We start from the raw sequence: 20601 nt of genomic DNA, 5'->3' as shown, positions 1-20601 counted from the left end.
GAAAGCCTTCTATAAAGAAGCCCCAAAACGCCTACTTTTCACATTCTCCTGCTTGACCTTCCACCTGAATGTAGTAAATTGGAGAAAAGAACCATGCACAACCAGTCTTTATAAATAAATTGCCCAGCCAACTTCCATTGTCACTGGGCGAGCCTCAAGGCTGTGTCCTCGGTCCTCCTGTATTTCTACTTGATATTGACGACCTACCTTTGCTTGTATCTCATAATGTCCTCGTGTTTGCTGACGACTGCGTTATTTACCATACTGTTACTACTAGCCAGTGCGACCACTGGATTCTACAACAAGGCCTCAACCACATACTACAATCGTCTGATGACTGGCTAATGTCCCTAAACCTAACTACAAGCTCATTTCCTTCAGTCGTCGTCAAAATCCCCTTTACTTAAAACATCGTTATTATCCCCATGGAATCAATAAATACTTATAAACACCTTCCCCCCCACCCCTCACGAGTTACCTTATCAACAATATTTCCTGGAATACGCACATTGCTAAAGTCACGTCATCAGCTAACAAAACTTTGAGTTTCTTACAACGTCATTTACGTAGCGCTCCGAGGCACGTAAAACTACTTGCTTATAAATCATTAGTCAGGGCTAAGTTAAAGCACGCATCGGCCATCTGGAACTTTACCCAAAGTAGGTCTCTCAAAAAAAAAAAATTAATTCGTTCTGAATCAGGCTACTAGATTCATTCATGCTTCGTATTCATATGAAATCAATGCTTCGTCCCTGAAAGCCGAGTGCAACTTATCGCCTTTGTCTTGTCTTATACGCATAGCAAGCCTCTCTCTATTGCGCAAGTCCTTTCACTCGCCACTTAATCAATCGCGCTCCTTACATTATCCGTGCAGCTCGTATGTCTCATTCCACTGATCATGCGCTAAAAGTTTCTTGCCCACGTGCCCATACTAAAAGATTTTCTGCTTCATTTTTTTCCAGAGCTGCAAAGGACTGCAAGGCCCTTTCTCCTGGCATCGCCACTGTCACCTGTCCAGCAAGCTTCGTGCATAGCATATCAGATGTGACATCCCATTGATCGCTGTGGGAAGAGTATTGTTTTTACAGGAACCCACCCATTATGTCATATCCCGTCGATCAGGGGTATTTAAGCGCATGCCTCTTAATAAGAAAGTGGTTTGGCCAGGTTAAATTCCATATTTTTGGGGGTCTTTAAGGAAATAAAAATGAAATGAAAAAGAATTAGTCCAATTAATTGTACAACTCGAATATTGAGTTAAGCCACTGTTTCGAACCCAGTCAAAGCTGAAAATGAAACAAGCCGTAGTAGTTGTTTCAAAATTATTCGCGCTCAAGTTTAAGAAGGTTTCACATAAACAAGGTGGCGATTTCCAGTTCGTGTCGACAATATTCACATGACACTATAGGTAGTCAACCTTTGCGCAATAGCAAGCATACGCATAGGATGCCTTGTTACGTCTCAACACGGCCACAGGCGTTCGCCATAGACGTTTGCCACGAGGCAGCACCCACCCATCCATCAGCGCCCACCAAGAAGTCAACGTAGCATTGACCGCAAGTGCTCACGGGTCCACAAAAGGCTGCCATCCCCGTCGCTACCTGACAGCCTAAACTAATGTTGAAAAGGACCAACGTTAAATGCTACCCAAGAGCGGCGTCGACTGTGGATTCCCAGGTTGCTATCCTGTCCCCTATTCTATGATTCGGGTGAGTGGAGGCTTCGGAGAGGGGAAGGCCGCGGACGTTGCGATAGCATCGGCGTGGTATCTCAACCGAATGGACAGTTGTTATTGGCTGCGATACAGTCATCAGATTCACTAGTCAAGCAGCCTAGGGAACACGATATGGTATTAAAAGCGGAGACCTTTCGTGAAATGGTCGAGGTGTCTTGATGTGAACTCGGACATCTAACTTCCTCCTGAATGCAGCGAGCTTCCGAAACTGGAACCGTGGAACTGATGTCAAAGAAACCATTTGTCCGTCATTCCCAGTACTGGAGGTATTCGCCGATGGACAAAGTGCATTCCTTGCCCTAACGCCATCTCGAGCCGTAACAGCCTGTGGTGTCCGTTCGGCGTCTGCTCCAGTCCACCTTCTACTCGCGCCAACGTTGTGGTGCGTCTACTGCGGATGCTATACGAGGCTCTCCCATAGCGTTACGTGGAAGCTTCAGGACCAGACGAAAAGTATTGAACCCTGGTACTGTGATGCCACAGCGAACGCCGCTCGATAGAGTAGCAGTACGAAGATGGCACGATGCCTTTGGTCATCGCCCGCCCACATAGCCATTGGTTTATTGCGATAACAACAATATGGCCGCTCCGGGCTAATTACTTCCGTCGCCGTCAGGTTTCGTATGAGTGAATGCGTGTGAGAGTGAGCTGGCGAACGCGGTTCAATCTCGCGTGCGCGAGTAAGGAACGCGGCCCGGATGCGTGCCCCCTCTTGTGGCGCGCTAGACAAGGGCGTGAGGCGAGGGAGGAGAGCGTTCTCCTCCCGCGGCTTCTACAGTGCCTCGTTGTCCTCCTGACCAATCCTCCTTGCTCCTGACCCGCCTCTCCGTATAGAGGGGAGACAACAGCGGCGTATTCTAGGGCGTTGGCCACGTGAATGGCAGACGCCGTAGTAGGCGCCTTGGCAGACACCGTAGGAACGTGCCGCCGACGCTCATGTGCCTTGAAAACGATTGTCTTGCGTATGTCTTGAAAGCCTAGTCAAGCTGTCCATAACCGATTTTAGGCACTGAACCTCTCCACAATATTTTCTTTCTGCGAAATGAAATGATTTTATTGGATTTGATCTGCGACGTGGCTAAAGTGCGCGCCCACGCGGGCTTTATCTTCAAATCGATCTGCGATGTTTGCAGAGTGCACGCAGAGCCGTTAGCTTCGCATGCGCTATGCTTTCGACGTTTCGTTTATGCTGAAGCGACACATGCATGAAGGTCAATTCCCTTGCTGCTACCGCGATTCTTCACTCCAGAATTTCCACATCAAGTTACCGCGCTCTTCGAGCCAGACGTGTTCATGTTTAGCTGTGCGCGAAAGACGCCGTGCTGGTTATTTAGTTCAAACGTGTTGATGGGCTAGTTGGCTTGAATCCATGATAGAATGGGCAAGCGCGGCGGAACAAGGACAAAGACAGAAGCAGACACTCAAAGACGGCGCTCTCTCTGTATGTCTGTTTCTTTCTACGTCCTCGTTGAGTCACGCTTACACATTCTATCATTGTTAATTTACATAGTAAGCGAATGCTTAGAAGATTATACCACCGATAAAACTACTATCCTTACATCGTACAGCTATCTAATAATTTGCTATCGCAATCGCTGCTTCGCCTTTCGGGTAAAACGGCGAATTTCTCCTACTGTGCAATAAAGAATAAAAACACACAAGTATTTTCGTCTTCTCTTGTCGAATGCCCATACGCCTTGCTCCGTTTCTTTCTTCTTTACGGTTTCTGTAGCAAATGGAAAGGATATGCGCCAGGGTTTAGGCACTGCCTTTTCGGTGATATGCAAAGCTCTGCAGCCGAATAGGGCTCGACTCATAGTCCCTGTACCCGAAATGTTCGTAGTACAGAAAGTCACGCTTTGACGGTACCCATGATGGCTGCAACGAGCGCGAAGAGCAAATCCATATCCTTCGAAGCTTCGGCTCTGCCGGAATGGCATGAGACGGCTTGTCTTGCCCGACGATGCTTTTCCCACACTCCTGCGCGCAGCAGCGTAGAGGCATTCTCCTGCGTGTTGCAGGTGCTCCACTCATCATATCACAAAGCAGCACACAAGACAAACGGCGATTTTCCGAAGACTTGGGCACGTGCTCCGCTTGTGAAAAGAACTATGCGGCCGAGAGCAACTGCTGTTCGAACCACAGCGAACTGTGGTTTGCTGCCATTTGGCGCCGTCCATGCGGGTGGAGAGTCGCGGGCGACGGCTGGCATACTTTCGTCCGGCAGAGACAACGTCACAGTAACGTCGCTTCCTCTAGTTTATGGCAAGGCCGTTAGACGCGGTATTTTGCGAAAAGTGCAGGAAATTCATTGATTTATTTTAGTTCCTACTTGAAAATAAGGTTCTGCCAACCAATCTGAGCACCCAAGCTTTCATTTGGGCTAAAAATCTCGGCGGCGAAAGTTTTGTTCAGTATCCCTTTAATTACTTTGGTCTGCTAATGTGAATGCTAGGCTAATTGTAAAAATAAGCTAGTTCTTCAAGCTAGAATGTTGCCTTTCCCTGAACAGTGATCCCAGAATCACACACAAATTTTGCCCATACTCCATCTCACTAGCTGGTTGCATTAGGGTGGAACCTACGAGGCGCGCGGTGGCGGCGACCCGGCGCAGCACGAAATAGAGCGCTCAGTGCACATTCGCTTCCTTGGCCTAATCACGATAATAGGTGTTGTTGTGCGTATTGATGTAACTTATGACCCACTGGGAGGCCTTCATCTTGATTATATTAAGCTCTTTGGATTTCGTATTGCAATTTGGTTTTTATTTTTCGCCACAGCCATTGAAGAAATAGTGCCTTGCACATGCGTATATTACATTGCAGATATTCTATAAATCAATCCACGGGTTCAGCAATGGTTTCAGTCTATAGTGTAGAAGGGACTCAGAGCTTTTTTGCATGCAGTTAAACGATCGTAGGAGGCAAGTCAACGATGCCTGAACGTTGTTATAGGAGGGAAATCGCGTTAAGCATGGCTAGACATGGTTAAGCAGTGCTACTTCCCGGCGAGCTATATCGGCACGCTGCTCAGACTCAGTCTGGTGCGTGCGGTGTAGAATTGACGAGCTCGCACCGGTGCGTGTTTTATCCATGGCGACACTGAGCGACCAAGCGCCACCGAAGTAGCTGTTGAACCATTGCCTAGTCACGCGGTAGACAACGCGAACCAGGGGGAAGCATAACTTTAGGAGGGAGCATTAGGTCACGCAGCCAGCGTTGACAGGTGAACGCTCCGTGAAGACACAGTGGTGACCCAACGCATGGCCTCTTGTATCGAGATCACGGAGCAAGAATCGAGATTTGCTCAGACGTTTGGTCCACAGTAGCTGTGCCAGAAGTTTTTATTCGGTGCGCGTTTGTTAGAGTGCCCTGCTGTGGCTCTGCCTGCAGAGCGCGAACACTATAACCAACCACGCACTTTGATGTTTGATCACAAGTTAAGCCACCATGTTTGGCTGCATTCGCGTTGCGGTATTCTCCATCCTATCTTTTGCTTCCTCCATGGCGGTGCACCTCGAACGAGCGTAGCTGCGACGCCTCTCCGCAGCGGAGCATGGGACGTGACGTCAAACTCACATTTTCGCTCCGACAGATGAAGGTCCGACGCGCCCCGAGGTTGACTTTGAGTGTTGTACTTTCAGGCGTAGTGTTTTCGCTCTAAAAGGACAAACCGGCAGTTTCTAATAAAGTAGTGCGGTGTCTTTAGCAAACATTGCATCCGCCGTAGCAGCCACGTCGTGTGCACGCCGTTCTTCTAAAGTGCAACGCTTCCCGAAAGAAGCAAAGTCGTTAGGTTTTAATGTGTTAGAATCTCTTCGCAATGAGTGTGGAGAAAGAGCCAGCATGAATTTTCTGGTCAAGCAGATAACACAACTGGCGAAGGTGAGCGAGGCGGTGCTGTACGGCTGAGTGTCGGATAAAGAAAAGGCAGGCCGAGTATTGACACCCTATAAGCGTTCTGGTCGAAGAGGGCGTGAGCGCAAAAAGAAGCTGCACTATTAGAACCTAGGAGCACTGCGAAACTTCATGCAGAGTTTTTTTTTTTTTTCGGAGAAACGAGACTTCCACTGTCGCCAAGTTGATGCGCCACATTGAAGGGGACAGCGAGGCGCCATCCGTATAGACGGCAACTATTCACAGAATATTGAAGAACCTTGGCTTCCAATATAAGAAGCGGCCTTGGAACGCACTGCGCATCAAAAAGACCCACATTGTACAGTCTCACCGCTGTTATCTGCACGAGATTCCGGAGCTGCAAGGCCAAGGAAAACAGATGTTTTACACCGACGAAACGTGGACGAACGCCGGCCACACGAGTAGTAAAGTGTGGTTGACGAAACGGTAGATACCATGCATAAGGCGCGTGAATCCGGACAGTCGACGGGCCTCCGAAACCCCAGTGACAACGGCGGCAGGCTCGTTGCGACCCATTGTGGCAATGAAAATTACTATGTTGAAGGCACTGGAGAAGGGTTTCCCCCAAAGAAAAGCTCAGTCTGTTATAATGACGAGACGAATGGAGAGCACTACGAAAAGGGGGAAACTGAGAAATTGCTGCCTCATCTTCCACCTGGAAATGTAGTCATGGACAATGCTTCTTATCATTCCCAGAAGCAGTAAAATGTGTCGCGAATGAGCAACATCAAAAAGGAAATACAGGGCTGACTTTCTGTAAAGGGTGTTGCGTATGGCCAGAACGTGGTAAAGGCTCAGCTCATGAAGCCCGTCGAAAGCACTAGCACAGGTGGAGATAGATACCGAGTGCACTGTATCGCTGCAGCATAAAACCAGATCGATGGCGTCGAAAAATAGCCTTTGTATCCTCAGAGAAGATGGTGCGTTCGATCGATGTCTCTTGCGACGCAAATTTCACGCTCTAGCAGTAGACATTGGTCACCCTCGACCACTCCTTCTACTTCTGCGGGTATTTCAGCGCTGACGTAAATGATGATGCATGAGCGAGGGGGGATGCTGACTTGCTCTACGAGCACACTGATGGTATGGCGGCTCCGAGAACTCTCTGCCGATATCGCTTCATCTTCGGATAGCGTTACCGACTTCGATGTAAGGTCGGTGAATGCGCCTTATTGCTTCAGCAAGTCCATGCCGATAATTAGGGCTCGTGAACACTATTGGAGGTAATGAAGTTGCCAGAGTAGGTTCGGTTATGAGCGGTAATTCTTGAAGCACAGACTCCAGTCGGTGTTATCAAATATCCTCCAGCTGTCCGGACTTGACGACCTTCCCATGCAGTCTTAACTTTCTTGAACTGGGCGGCGAAGGGTCCGCTCATGACGGAGCAGTCGGTTCCTGTGTCCACTAAAGCGGTGACTGCATGGCGTTTGAGAAGCAAATCCTGGTAGGTGGTTCTTTGGCATGCGTTTCAATTTGGTCTTGGCGTAAGGTCACAGCTGTGCCACGTTCACATGAGGCTGGCACGTAGCGTCGTAAAGTTGTCTTTTGTTGGCTTCCAGGCTTGGCCGGGATGGCAGCGTGTCGTTGCTCCGTCAACCAGTAGGACGTTGAATCGTCGTCGGCGGCGGCGGAGGATCTTCGCCATTGAGACGAACAGCAACCGCCCCTGCATCCGTGGCTTCTTATAGTTTTCCGAATATCAGGTTATGGACCGGCCACGGGCTGGACTAGTGTATGGTCGGTGCTCCGGAGACAGATAGCGTCCTTGTGAGGGCGAGCGGGTTGTCCAGTGTGTTGAGGCGAGGTATTCGACGGTGTCACGAGGTCGCTCCCCAAGCTGTGGATGCGGCGCGTTGACGGCGAACCTTCGCAGTCCCAATCGCGGTGGGGGCACCGGCGGAACACGTGGCCGGCTTCTCCTTCACAATGATAGCTGAGCGGGTGGTGTTCGGGGTCTCGCCAAATGGGTCTTCCTCTAGGCGTTTCGCTGGCCGACTTTTGGGTGCGGTGGTGGTGACGTCTGGTGACGGTGTCTCGTGATGAGGGGTATCCTCGCGGTGGGCGACGGCGGCATATGTTATCGTTTCCGGCTGTGGCTGTGGTGATGTCGGTTGCACTTCAGCAACCCCCAGTTATCACTGAACTTTAACGACGTCAGCGATTGAGGCCACTCAAGGCTGCGACCTGGGAAAGAACCTCTGCACTTCCTCGCCAACGACTTCGGATGGTCTCGCGCAGGTCGGCGCTGCGGAGTGCTTGAACATCGATACAGTTTATTGTCAGCGTTCGGCAGTTAAATTGAATTGTCCGCATATAGACCGTCTTCTCAATGGTTGTGGCTTCGGAAACAAATTCAACAGCGGTCTTGGGCAGGTTGCGTATCAATCCAGCGAAGGCCTCTTGCTTGAAACCGCTCATCAAGAAGCGAACTTTTTTTCTTCTGGCAAGTCGGGTCACCGTTTCTGAACAGGCGAGTCATCTCCTCCGTGACAATCATGATGCCCTCGTCGGATATGCACTCGTGCTTCTAACACAGATTCCGCTTTTTCCTTGCTCAAGATGGTCGTAGAGGTATGCAGGAAGCTGTTGCGGAAATGGTGCCATGTTGCCAGGTTCCAGTGCCGGTTCTCTAACCATGCCGCTGCTTGCCGTCACAGTTCCAGTTGTCAAACGAACCTTTTTGTCCTTTTCTCGGTACTGCATTTCGCCCGATAACTACCTGAAGTTTTCGCTCAGCGCAAGACGTGCCTCCATGATTTAAAACTTACGCGAATTTTATCGTTGATTCTGTCTATTGCCTTTGTCCTCGCCAAACTTTTTCTAATCAGATTGCATGCGCGACACGAATTGTGCAGTAGTTTCTGGTAACCACGCCGGCACCGGCGAGTACACTGGAACCTTCGATGACTCATGTGCAAAAGCCGACGCCTTTGACCTTCTGGGCAGATTTCAACGACCACCGACTGTGTGCGCCGCTATCACTCTGCTTTAAGAGGAAGATTTAGCTCACGCCAAACTCCGGCGCCGCCTACTCAAATACGTTTTTCAGAGACGCTTTTCTTAGATAACCCCTGGGCTGATTATAATGCAATTTGTTGCATTCGGGAGAAAAAGACACGTTCTAGTGACTGCAGGAAGCGGCATTTTGATTTAGGGCCTCGATTTTGTTGAAAAACAAAAAAAAAGCGGCATGAGCTGCTTTAAGTGCCAAGTGAGCGATCCGGTAAGCACGTGTAAGTTTATCGATGTCATTATTACAATGAAGCAACCACAGGCCAGCGGCATCATATTCTTTCCACAGCTAACACGTAGTCCCGTAGCATCCAGCAACCGTACACAATCCCAAAGACTAAAAGACGCTGGAACGGCAGTCCTCTTAACGGTCGTAAACAACCAAATGCATCTAAATAGAAGAATATACACACTTGTTAAAGAGACATCAACAAATATCTTGCAATGCCCAAAGACACACGGTAACGTGAAGCAGTACACAGACGGCATGCAGCACATTTCCCAGCTGGGACATATACGCATTCGTCAAAATTTTAATGCCGCAAAAGAGAAGCCAAGAAACGCGAACAGTTAATTTCCACCGTTCCACCTAAAGCTGTACGCGATAAAAAGAAAGAAATTGGATATGCAAGGAATTTCCGTGGGTTTGTAAGCCCTCAATTTCAGAAAGATTTTGAAGCCCCCTTTTGGGGAAGCATGTTCCCCTCAGTCTTTTAATAAAAAGACGTAATTCAGAAGCACGCTAAGTGTGTTTCGCCATTCTTCGCAGCTCTCCCATCCCTATACTCCCGTGGTGTAGAGCTGCAGCTGTAGAGTGACCGTAATACTCTGGCTCTTTAATTTCATTAGGCACACCCGAGCAGCTTGAAGAAGTCGTCTGGTATGCCTGACAGCCACGAAGATATTTACGCACGTCAAATGGGGCAATCAAGTTAAAAAACACTAATTCATGCGTTTTTCTCTGTTCTACTCTTTCGGAGTTATCTCTTTCTCGAGACAGACAAACTGCTGACTGTACAGGAGCAACGAAAAGAAGCTGGAAATTCAAAAAGGATGTGGAAACATGTTCACGAAAGAGTAAACGCCATCGATAAATAATCAAAACACTGGAAGGCCTTTGATACTGATGCTGATAAGGTACTGATGCATCAGGTACTGATGCGTGAGAATGTTATCGTGTCGGGCAGCGTGAATATTGTGTGTAAAATGTAGGGTCGGTTCCCGATCTGCCGGCTTTTATTATTATTATTATTATTATTATTATTATTATTATTATTATTATTATTATTATTATTATTATTATTATTATTATTATTATTATTATTATTATTATTATTATTATTATTCATGTGTTTAGAAAAAAGTTTATTTCGACAAAACACGATACGAACACTGAGTCATAATCACGGCACAATTCCACGCGGACGATAACATGTAAGGAACGAAACACAGCGCGTTGTCAACGTGAGTAGTGTCCGAGTCCTCACGCACCAACATATAAACAAGTATACTCACGGAAAGGCACAGTTACACAAAAACTAAATGCCACATGTACAAAAATGATTTTCAATATATATGCAGTGTGCACAGTGGTTATATACAATGATGATGTGATAGAACACTTTACACAACTTTGAAGTGATGTGCACGAGATGTGTATATACAAAAATGATCATGTATACGAGAGGACACACACACAGAAATCACGGGCACCTGCATTCTATGTGCATTAAATGAATAATTCTGATGGTCTGGCTACAAGAACCAGGCTGGACGAAAAATTCAGCCATACGCGTCCATTAGCCACCGACAGGAAACGACATGACCACTGTCGAAGGAACTCTTCTTCTCCAAGGAAGAACAACTCCTCCGACAGAAACGACAGTAGCTCAGAGTAGAGCCTCCCCATAAGTGGAAATAGAGCGCGGTGACGACGTCCCATGGCAACTGCCTCGCACCGGTTACGCCATAGACAGAAGGCCCCCCGCAGCAATTAAAAGTCGCGCGAAGCGGCCACGTGAGCAGCGACCAGATGTAATAAAGCGGTTAACTCCAAGGCCACGAAATCCAGTATGCACGGCCCTCCAAAATATCCTGGAAACGACGCATTGCAGCAGTACATGTTTATTGGATTCTTGAAGGGGGCAATTGGGACACTGCGAAGATGGGACAACGCCCCCACCGCTCAAGCCTGTCCCGAGTTGGAAGCACTTGCCACCCTAGACGCCACATGAAGTCGCGTAGATGGCCGGGCAAAAACGTCGCCGTTATCGCATCCCACGACACATTATTGGAACGTGCGAGGCGCGCTGGGGGAACTAGAGGAAGCAGTAAGGCTGACATAGTATCTACTACACGGTTTTGGAGAACGTCTACATCAGGACATACCTGTCATATGTGGTGATAAAATGCCACGGTCGTACAGTAAAATGTAGGTGCGTTTAACACCTGTGGGCCGCGATTTAAGTGTACGCCCGGTAACATGTAGCGAATTTTCGTGCCAAGGAAATAGCAAGCTAGTTCACGCGCTGGACACTGATCATGCTGTAACAGACGGAGCAGAAATCGCAGAGCAAGCAGCCGGCAGCGGACAGACACGGATGGGAAGGCGAACCCGCCGCGAGAGCGTGGTTGCCCAAGCGACGCGCGACAGACCAGTTCTGTACGGCCCGACCAGAAGAAGGCACCAAGAAGGGACTGCAAGGACCTAGTAACCCGTAATGGTGGCTGTACGACGTGACAAACGTACCACACTCGGCCGCAAAATACAGACTGCGCTAAGTACCTTCTTTCTGATAGGGGTAAATCATAACCTTGAACATCCTCAATATTTCGCCTTACATCTTCAAGAATTGAGAGCCACACAGAGTCTGATATGCCATTAGAGGTGTAGTCAAGGCCTAAAATGCGAAGAGAATTGCTCTTTTGAAGACGGAAAAGGGGACTTAGGAGTGTCTGTGGTGAACCAATGAACCAATAACGACATTTTGAAAAATTTAGCGCAGCACCTGAAATATTTCCGTACTCAGTGAAAATTCGAAGGCTACGGGTTAAGCTATCTTCATTCCTGAGATATAATGAGATGTCATCGGCGAAGGCTGTCACCTTTACAACACCGCTACCAGGCAGTGGGAGACCGCATACGTAAGGGTCTCTCACTATTGAGCGCAGAAATGGTTCAAGACTGAGCACAAAAGGTACTGGGGATAGGGGGCACCCTTGACGAACGCCACGAGTAACGGGAAACGGTACACTTTCTCGACCATCAAGGAACAATGTACTTCGGATATTTGAATAGGTATTCCTAATAAATTGAACAAAATTTGACGAGAAGCCGAACGAGGTCAGTACATTAAAAATGTAGTTATGTTCAAGGCGATCGAATGCCTTTTCTTGATCCAGTGAAACTAAGAGACCACGTGCCGACCTGGTCAGCGTGTATGTCATTATGTCACGAGTAACGAACGAAAGACTGTGTATCTTGTTATCTTGTACCTTGTGTATTATTGTTCATGCACCCGGCCGTGGTAGGTTTTTGACTATGATGACAAGCTGCTAAGCACTAGGTCGTGGGATTGATTGCCCTCCACGGCAGCCGCATTTCGATGGGGGCGAAATTCAAAAAACACCCGTGTACTCAGATTTAGGTACACGTTAAAAATCCCCAAGAGGTCGAAATTTTCCCGAGTCCCACCTTAGGGCATTCCATATAGTCAGATCGTGAATTTGATACGTGAAACCACATAATTTTAGTTTATTATACCACATTCTGGACAGCCTGGACAGCACACGGATAACGTGTAAGAAACGCAAACGAACACGCGATGGTGTTCGACCCTTTTCTATTGATTTCCGCGCCATGTTAGTGAAAAAAAGCTATCAATAAATTTCAAAAATGTGAAAATTAGGATTATAGGTTTTCAGCTAGAAGGCTCTTATGTCGTAAAAAGTGCCCTGTATGTGGCTGTAATTTATTGCAGCGTTTAATGCAAGACGCGATGCGCTCTCCGCAACCAGTACAACATGCAGGGCCTATTCAAATCGGCTTTTGTCCCGATGGGCTGTACTTCATACTTACCTGGTGCCGAGTCATAGAGAAAGAAATTTCAACAAGAGCGGACACTCCCATAGAGCCCAGCGGCCGAATTGACTGTAGCGCACCAAGCGGTCGTTGTTGACTCTTTCCGGTTTCGGTTTTGGGCGCGTGCGTTTTGAACACCAGTTGGTGCACGCCGCGCCGGCTCCGCTGCTCGGCGCGGCATTTTTTTTCGCTTCTGTGAAACCTCGCGTGGCCTTGGCGTGGAATCGCTTCATTAATAAGCAGAAATGATTGCGATTGACCTTTACAGACTGCGCCGAATCTGTCAGCTGCAATTTCATAAAGAAAACGAAAGACGTCTTCTGAAATGATGAAATGTTTATTTTGCTCTATATATATAAATGCTCGTTCCGGGCTTCTTCTGCATTCATCCAAAGTTGTGGCACCAGGTAAGCAGCAGTCATTGCCGTACGATGCTCCACCGGATTCCATCAGCTGAAAGAAAGTAAATTACAAGCATGTATCATTTTGGTATATTGACCTAACAGGAGTATTGCGTGTAGAGGCGAAACGTGCGTAAGTGGTGAATGAGTGGCAGTACAGATAAATTCACTTTTAGGTACATTTCGCAGCAAAGACTCCTCCCAAACAATGCCATAAAATCTGAACATCCGATTTTCAAGCACCCCTCCTTTCCCGGGCATTATTTCCTGTACTTTAAGTGCACAAATACGCGGGTGACTGCGCGTTTCCCAAACAACTTGGCCTCAGTCGACACGATGGTACGCCAAGTACACAAAGGTGGCTACAACACAGTCTCAGCCAGACCGTGTTACACGCTCGCATAATGCCTTCTAATCGCACTCAAGTCAGACTCGTGGGTGCAAAGCCTGTTTTCAGTCGCTCAGAATACATAAATGTCATGTTCTTGAGCTCCTCCGTGTTATCTTTTACGCGTCCTGCCGGCGCATGCAACACTCCCGTGTTATCACTCTCGGCAATCGCTCGTCGCGTTTTCGAGAAGCGTGAGTACCGAAATAAGGTATATGTTGTTGCAGGGCTATAAAATGCGTCACAAACTTGTCCCACGAGAATTCAGTACACGCAAAACTAACTCACTATGGCCGGCTTGCTTTTTTGCTAACAGCTTCACAACCCCAGGCGCGGCGAGCAAGCCTCGAGATATCCCAAAAAGTTATCAAATAAATTACAATACTTTTTCGGGTCAGAGAATGCGTCACGAACTTCTACCAGTAAGATCCAGTACACGCGAAACTAATGGCGGCACACAGCCGAGCTGCTTTTCGCTAACTGCGTCAATTAGCCGGTCGCGGCAACCGTGCGTCTAAACTACCCCAAATATAGCGACGTTAGTTACAATAATGTTGGGGGCCACAGAATGCGCCAAAACTTGTCTGTCTTAGGCGCTACGACGTAGTACACGCATATACACGCGCAAATGCGTCACATGGCCGGTTTTCGCTTACTGCGTCAATAAGCCGGGCGCGGCAAGCGTGCCTAAAAACTACCGAAATAGGTTACAATGATGTTGGGGCTCATAGAAAGCGTCGCAAACATCTCCCAGAACGAGGCATTAACTCAATTTAACTGCGCCAGGACGGCAGTGCTGTTTTTCGCTAACTGCGCTACTCGAACTAAGCCTAAATGTGATTAAAATGAGCCGCACACTGTCAAACACAATTTCTCACCTTGCCGTAGTCCAGTAGTGCAGTGGTGCCGTGTCGAAATGCAGACGACACGCAAGAGAAGCATAGAGAAGGCCGGGAGCCCAATAAAATGGGCTGTATCCAAAACAAACGGGTCGCCGAGCACGCGAGCTTCGCACATACGACCATCCTCGCTCACTCCTACGGCTTGTCTGGCGCATGACGTATGCACGCGTGTCTGGCGTGCCGCTAGCTTGTTGCTAGGCAACGCAACAAAAAGTTGCAAACTATAAGTTCATTTACACGCAAAACTTTTTCACTTTTAGTGGGAAGGAATAAAAAAAATAAAACGTTGTCTGGAAGTTTATTTCACATTCTTTTTTTCTGATGCTCGCGTCAACTAACGGATGTTGTTGAAACTAGGCGTGACGCGTTTCCTGTTGCCAGTTTTTGAAGAGTGTCCCCTCTTGTTGAATTTCTTTCTCTATGGCCGAGTTCCTGATGATCATTGAGGTCGGGGCTCCATGCCGAGGCTAACCATTGCACAGCGGTTGGCTGAAGCACGCCACTACCCCAAACCGGGGCAGATGGGGCATGTAATTTTTGGTAGTGGGGCTCGGCGTGCGCGCCAGCCCCTCCTCATTTCAATCCAAAATAAGAACACGTGCATACTGCGTTCAGCAGTGGCTGCGCGCTGACCGCGGTGACATCATGTAAGCCGCCGCTGTCTTGACGTGCGCCTCTCTGTGTTTCGTGACCGCGCCACCATGCGAGGTTCGAGTGAAAGTGACTGCACGAATGGCGCAATTAGATAAAAGTGCGATGTTAAATTCCTCTGTAGTTGCCTTCTAACGATGTGTTAGTCCAAGTTTACTGTTAGAATAATGTGTTAAACCGCTGTTTCGAACGCAGTTGAACCTGGAACTGAAACAAGGCGTTGTAGTTTTGTGGAAATTGTTCGCGCTCTACTTTCTCAACTCCGTACAGAAAGAGAGCGGCGATTTTCACGCTGTGTCGACAATATACACAGGCGGATGCATGCAGTCAACCGTTGCGCAATAGCGAGCGTACCCAATGAACGCGTGTCGCGTCCGTTCCTTCGGCGTCTCCTCCCACCCACCTTCTACTTGCGCCAGTGCTGTGGCGCGTGAACTGCTGTTACTTGTCTATATTTGGTTCGGCTAGACGAAGAAACAACTCATGCGTTACTCTGCTTCGCCTTCAAGAGTGGAACGCGATAGCGTTCTCGTCGACCCGCCAAGGGGTGTAAGACAATGGGCTACGGCGCAGCGACTACGCGCCCCGCATTGGACGCGGTGAGCGTCGAGCAACGCAGCGTTCGGCGCGGCAACGAAATGTGCGTCTGAGCAAGCGACGCACGCCTGAGCCTTAGAAACAGCTCATTTCTAAGGCAACACCGCATTCACTAGAGGCGCTTTTGTACCGCTTTGAAGCCTCGTACTCGTGGCTCAGTGGTAGCGTCTCCGTCTCAGACTCCGGAGACCCTGGTTTGATTCCCACCCAGCCCATCTTGCAAGAGTTGAGCCAAAACCACCTAGAAACAAGCGCAGCTGCTTATATACCGCCGCGACGCCACGGGCGACGGCGCGAGTTGGAGCCCCGTTTCTCTTCTGTCGTGACGTCACGGTGTCACGTCGCATGGCATGGGGTCAAAGGTCATTGAAGGCGACACCGCCACGCCTGAGGAGCTGGGTTGAGCTCTCGTAATATGCTTCGCATAAAAGTATTCAAGTAGCCGGCTATTTGAACGCCACAAGGAACGCCGCTCGAAAGAGCAGCAGTACGAAGATGGCATGATGCCTTTGCTCATGACCTGCCAATCTCGTCTTCGATTTTCCGCTGTGCGATAACAAACTAAAATGCGCAACTCATTTCCTCTCCTTTTCTCGAATGCACCTTCATTCCTTTGTTCGTTCCGCTTTCCGGAGAAAATGCAAGGGATAGCGCCAGACTTTAGGCGTTGCCTATTCGGTGACATACCGCAGCCCTGCAGCAGAACAGGTTTCGTCTTATAGTCACTGTCCCCAAAATGTTCGGAACACAGGAAGTCACGCTTTCGCAGTTCCCATGATGGCTGCGACGAGCGGGCAGCGCAAATCCATGTTCCTCGAAGCTGCGGCTCTGCCGGAAATGTATGAAACGGCTTGTCTCGCTTGACGATGCTCTTCGCACACTTCTGCGCGCAGCAGCGTAAAGTCATTCTCCTGCGCTGTCGCATGTGCTCCACTCACCATATTACAAAGCAGCGAAAAACACAAGCGGCGATTTTTTGAAGACTTGGGCACGTACTCCGCTTATGAAAAAAAGTATGCGGCCGAGAACAACTGCGGTTCGAACCACAGCGAACTATGATTCGCTGCCGTTTGGCGCCGTCCATGCGCGTGGAGAGACGCGGGCGATGGTTGGCTCACCGGTGACCGGAAACAGACAGCCTCACAAGAACGTCGTTTCCTCTAGTTCACGGTACGGCCGGTAGACGCGATATTTTGTGAAAAATGCATAAAATTCATTATTTTTCACTAGTTTCTCCTTGAAAACAAGGTTGTGTCAACCAATTTCAGCACCCAAGCTTTCATTCTGGCTAAAAATCTCGGCAGCAAACGCGTTATTCAGTATGCCCTAATTCCTTCGCTCTGCTAATGTAAGTGCTAGGCTAATTGCAAAATAAAGCCAGTTGTTTCAAGCTAAAATGTTACCTTTACCTGAGCAATGACGCCAAGATACCCCACAATCTTTGTGTGTACTGCACTTCATGATCTGGCTGCATTTGGGAGAAACTACGACGCGCGCGGGGGTGGTGTCCAGGCGCAGCGCAAATAGTGCGCACAGTGTACTACATTCTCTTCCTTCATCTAATCACTATAATAGGTATTGTTGTGCGTATTCACCCACTAGGAGTCCTTCATCTTGATTAACTTTAAGATCCTTGGCTTTATTATTGCAATTAGCTTTTTTTTTTATTCCGCGAAAACCATTAACGAAATAGTACCTTGCACGATACTAAGTTGCATATATGCCAAAAATCAATCCGTGGGTTCAACACTGATCTGAGCATATTGTTTAGAATGTACTGAGATCTTTTTTGCGTGCAGCTAAAGGAACATAGGAAAGAATTGAACGTGACTTCAACATAGTTTTATGAGCAAAATCGCTGTTAAGCACGGTTAGACCTGGTTCTTCAGTGCTATTCCCGGCCAGCTATATCGGCACAGTGCTCAGACTCAGCCTGGTGCCTGCGGCGTAGAGCTGACGCGCACGCACCGGCTCGTGCTTCACCCATGGCGAGACTGAGCGACCAAGCGTCGACGAAGCACCTGTTACCTCACTCAGTCATGTGGTATGCAGCGGCGAGCGCGGCGAGGCTCGCGCAAGTGTAACTGCGACACTTCTTCCCAGCGCTTCACGTGACGTGACGTCACACCTTCACATTTGCGTGCCGGTGGCTGAAGCTCAAATGCGCGCCGATATTGGCCTTGGGACTTCTAGCTTGAGGAGTACAGCTGTCGCTCTACAAGACAAAGCGCTGGTTCCTGCGAAGTTCCACGTCGCCATTAGCATCGGTGGTGTCTGCCATAGCAGTCACGTCTCGTGCACGCTGTTTTCCTAAAGTGCAATGCTTCCCAAAAGAGCCGAAGTCTTTAGCTTCAAACGTCTCGCTTCGCAATGAGTGTGGCAAAGGAGCCAGCATGAGATTTTCCGGTCATTGGTCATTGTCATGCTATTGGCATACCATGACAAGAGTGTATTCACGAACATAAATGATAGGTCACATCAATCTCATGAAATGGGCGTCTTGTAGGTCAGGAAACAGCAGCCTACGTCTTGCGCTCTCATGGTCGTTTCGTTAACATGGTAGGCTCCCCACTGCTTCATATAACATCGATTCCCACAGGGCATGGGATCTGCCTGTTTTTCAATATTACCATTATTAAAGCGAAAGTTTTACTGGCCACGAACTTGCGATTTCACCATGGCCGTGCTCAGAGGAGGCACATGACGTCACACCGCATTCCTAGTCGTTGCGCTTGCCTCCGCTCTCTTTGCCAGCTGCGTCGCATGGTTGATAACATGTTGGAAGATTGAAAAGGAGAGCTCGCGTGCGCCGCAACCACAGTTGATGCGGAAGTAGGGACGGTGACAATTCTGATAAGCAGGATGAGGTTGGAAATCGACATCGGAACGAGATGAAGAGGAAACGAATGCCCAGGAACACACGAACAGCGCGCCGAACGACTTGCTAAACGCCGCAACATAGCTAGACAACCAGACTAACCCGGACTTGCAATCAAGATTAACCAAGGCTAACCATGCTATGCCTTAGCTTTCACTACGTATATCCTGGCTTAGCCGAGCTAAGCCACTGCATATAATAGTTATTATTATTATTATTATTATTATTATTATTATTATTATTATTATTATTATTATTATTATTATTATTATACGTGTCCCCGTCGCGGTTGCACTGTGGATATGATGTTGGGCTGCTTGGAACTAGGTCGCGGGGTGGAATTCCGGCCACGGCGGCCGCTTTTCGAAGGGGGTGAAATTCAAAAAACACCCGTGTACGTAGATTTAGGTCCACGTTAAAGAACCTCAGGGGGTTGAAATTTCCCGGAGTCCCACATTACGGCATTCCTTATAATCAGATCGTGGTTTTGGCACGTGAAACCACATAATTTTAGTTTATTATACCAGATGTTGGACAGGCTGGAAAGCACACAGATAACTTGTAAGAAACGCAAACGAACACGTGATGGTGTTCGACCCTATATGCTTAATTTTCTCGCCATGTTAGTGAAAAAAAAGCTATCAATAAATATCAAAGATGTGAAAACTAGGATTACAGGTTTTCAGCTAGAAAGCTCTTGTGTCGTAAAAACTGCCTTGTATGTGTCTCTAGTTTAGTGTAGCGTTTAGTATTAGACGCGATTCGCTCTTCGCAACCAATGCAACACGTAGGGCCTATTGAAATAGGCTATCGTCCCGATGGAATGCCCCTCATACTTACCTGGTGTCGAGTCCCTGATGATCATTGAGGTCGGGGCTCCGTGCCGAGGCTAACCATTGCACTGCGGTGGGCTGAAGCACGCCACTACCCCAAACCGGGGCAGATGGGGCATGTAATTTTTGGTAGTGGGGCTCGGTGTGCGCGCCAGCCCCGCCATATTTGAATCCAAAGTAAGAACTCGTGCATAGTGCCATCTAGTGCTGACCACATAAGAATTACGCGCTTTGGAGACCCGGTCGTGCAGACCATTGCTACTGATCGGGCTGCCAGCGTTATGGAGCGAAGCAACATAAACGCCAGAGTGCAGTGGGGTCGTGCGGGGGCCAAGGAGCCTGCGTGCTCAAACTCCTCAGTCTTACAATAAAGTTTTTATGAAGATGATGAACCTGCTCATGCTGTTCAACAACGCTGCACCTATGAAAGACAGCCTGTCAACTAGCACCCGTTCAAACTTCTCAGCTTGAACGAATAATGTAAACAATGAAAAAATGAGGAAAGCATTGAAATTCGACTCGGAAAACCTACTGTTCCGATACTCAGCGTTTATTTCACGTATTTTTAATTCGACGGCTGTATTTTTTGGACGGTTGTAAACCGGCGGCGGCAGCACGCCGACCACCGTGACATGTGTGCCGCCTTGCAGCAGCAGCAACATGCGTGGGCAGCTGGCACTTGCCTGACGTCCGGGTCTCAATGTTTCGTGACCGCGCAACCATGCAAGGTTCGAGTGAAAGCGACTGTACGAATGGCGCAATCACATAATTGTGCGACGTGAACTAGCTCTATAGGCACTGTTTAGCTATGGGTTAGTCCAAGTGTACAATGTGAATAATGAGTTAAACCGCTGTTTTGAACGCAGTTGAAGCTGGAAATCGAACAAGGCGTTGTAGTTGTTTCCAGATTGTTCGCGCTCAAGTTTCTGAAATCTGCACAGAAAGAGGTCGGCGATTGTGGACAATGTTCACAGGCGGGTACAGGCAGGCGATCCTTGCGTAATAGCGACCGTACTCAATGAACGCGTGTGGCGTAGGTTGCGCGTCTGCGCCCGTCCACCGTCCACTTGCGCCAGCGCTGGGTTGCGTCCACTTCGGATGCTATGTGAAGCTCCCCCAAAGCATGACGCGTATGTTTCATGAGCAGATGACAGCTGTCGAACTACCCTGCTACTACGACACCACAGGGATCGCCACTCGAGAGAG

General features: G+C 48.5%; 2 non-coding genes across 2 annotated transcripts; both read left to right on the top strand.

Annotated features, from left to right (window-relative positions):
* The first annotated feature begins 14845 nt into the window (after positions 1 to 14845).
* On the top strand, positions 14846 to 15008 carry LOC135909678 (U1 spliceosomal RNA). The gene has a single exon (XR_010566764.2). It is a non-coding gene; the product is annotated as a U1 spliceosomal RNA (small nuclear RNA).
* Positions 15009 to 19394: 4386 nt separating this feature from the next.
* Positions 19395 to 19556, top strand: LOC135909679 (U1 spliceosomal RNA). The gene has a single exon (XR_010566765.2). It is a non-coding gene; the product is annotated as a U1 spliceosomal RNA (small nuclear RNA).
* Positions 19557 to 20601: the final 1045 nt, after the last annotated feature.

The sequence above is a fragment of the Dermacentor albipictus genome, chromosome 5 (genome assembly GCF_038994185.2).
Source record: "Dermacentor albipictus isolate Rhodes 1998 colony chromosome 5, USDA_Dalb.pri_finalv2, whole genome shotgun sequence".
NCBI lineage: Eukaryota > Metazoa > Arthropoda > Arachnida > Ixodida > Ixodidae > Dermacentor > Dermacentor albipictus.
Note: the sequence above shows the minus strand (reverse complement) of the source record. Positions and strands in the feature narration are given on the sequence as shown.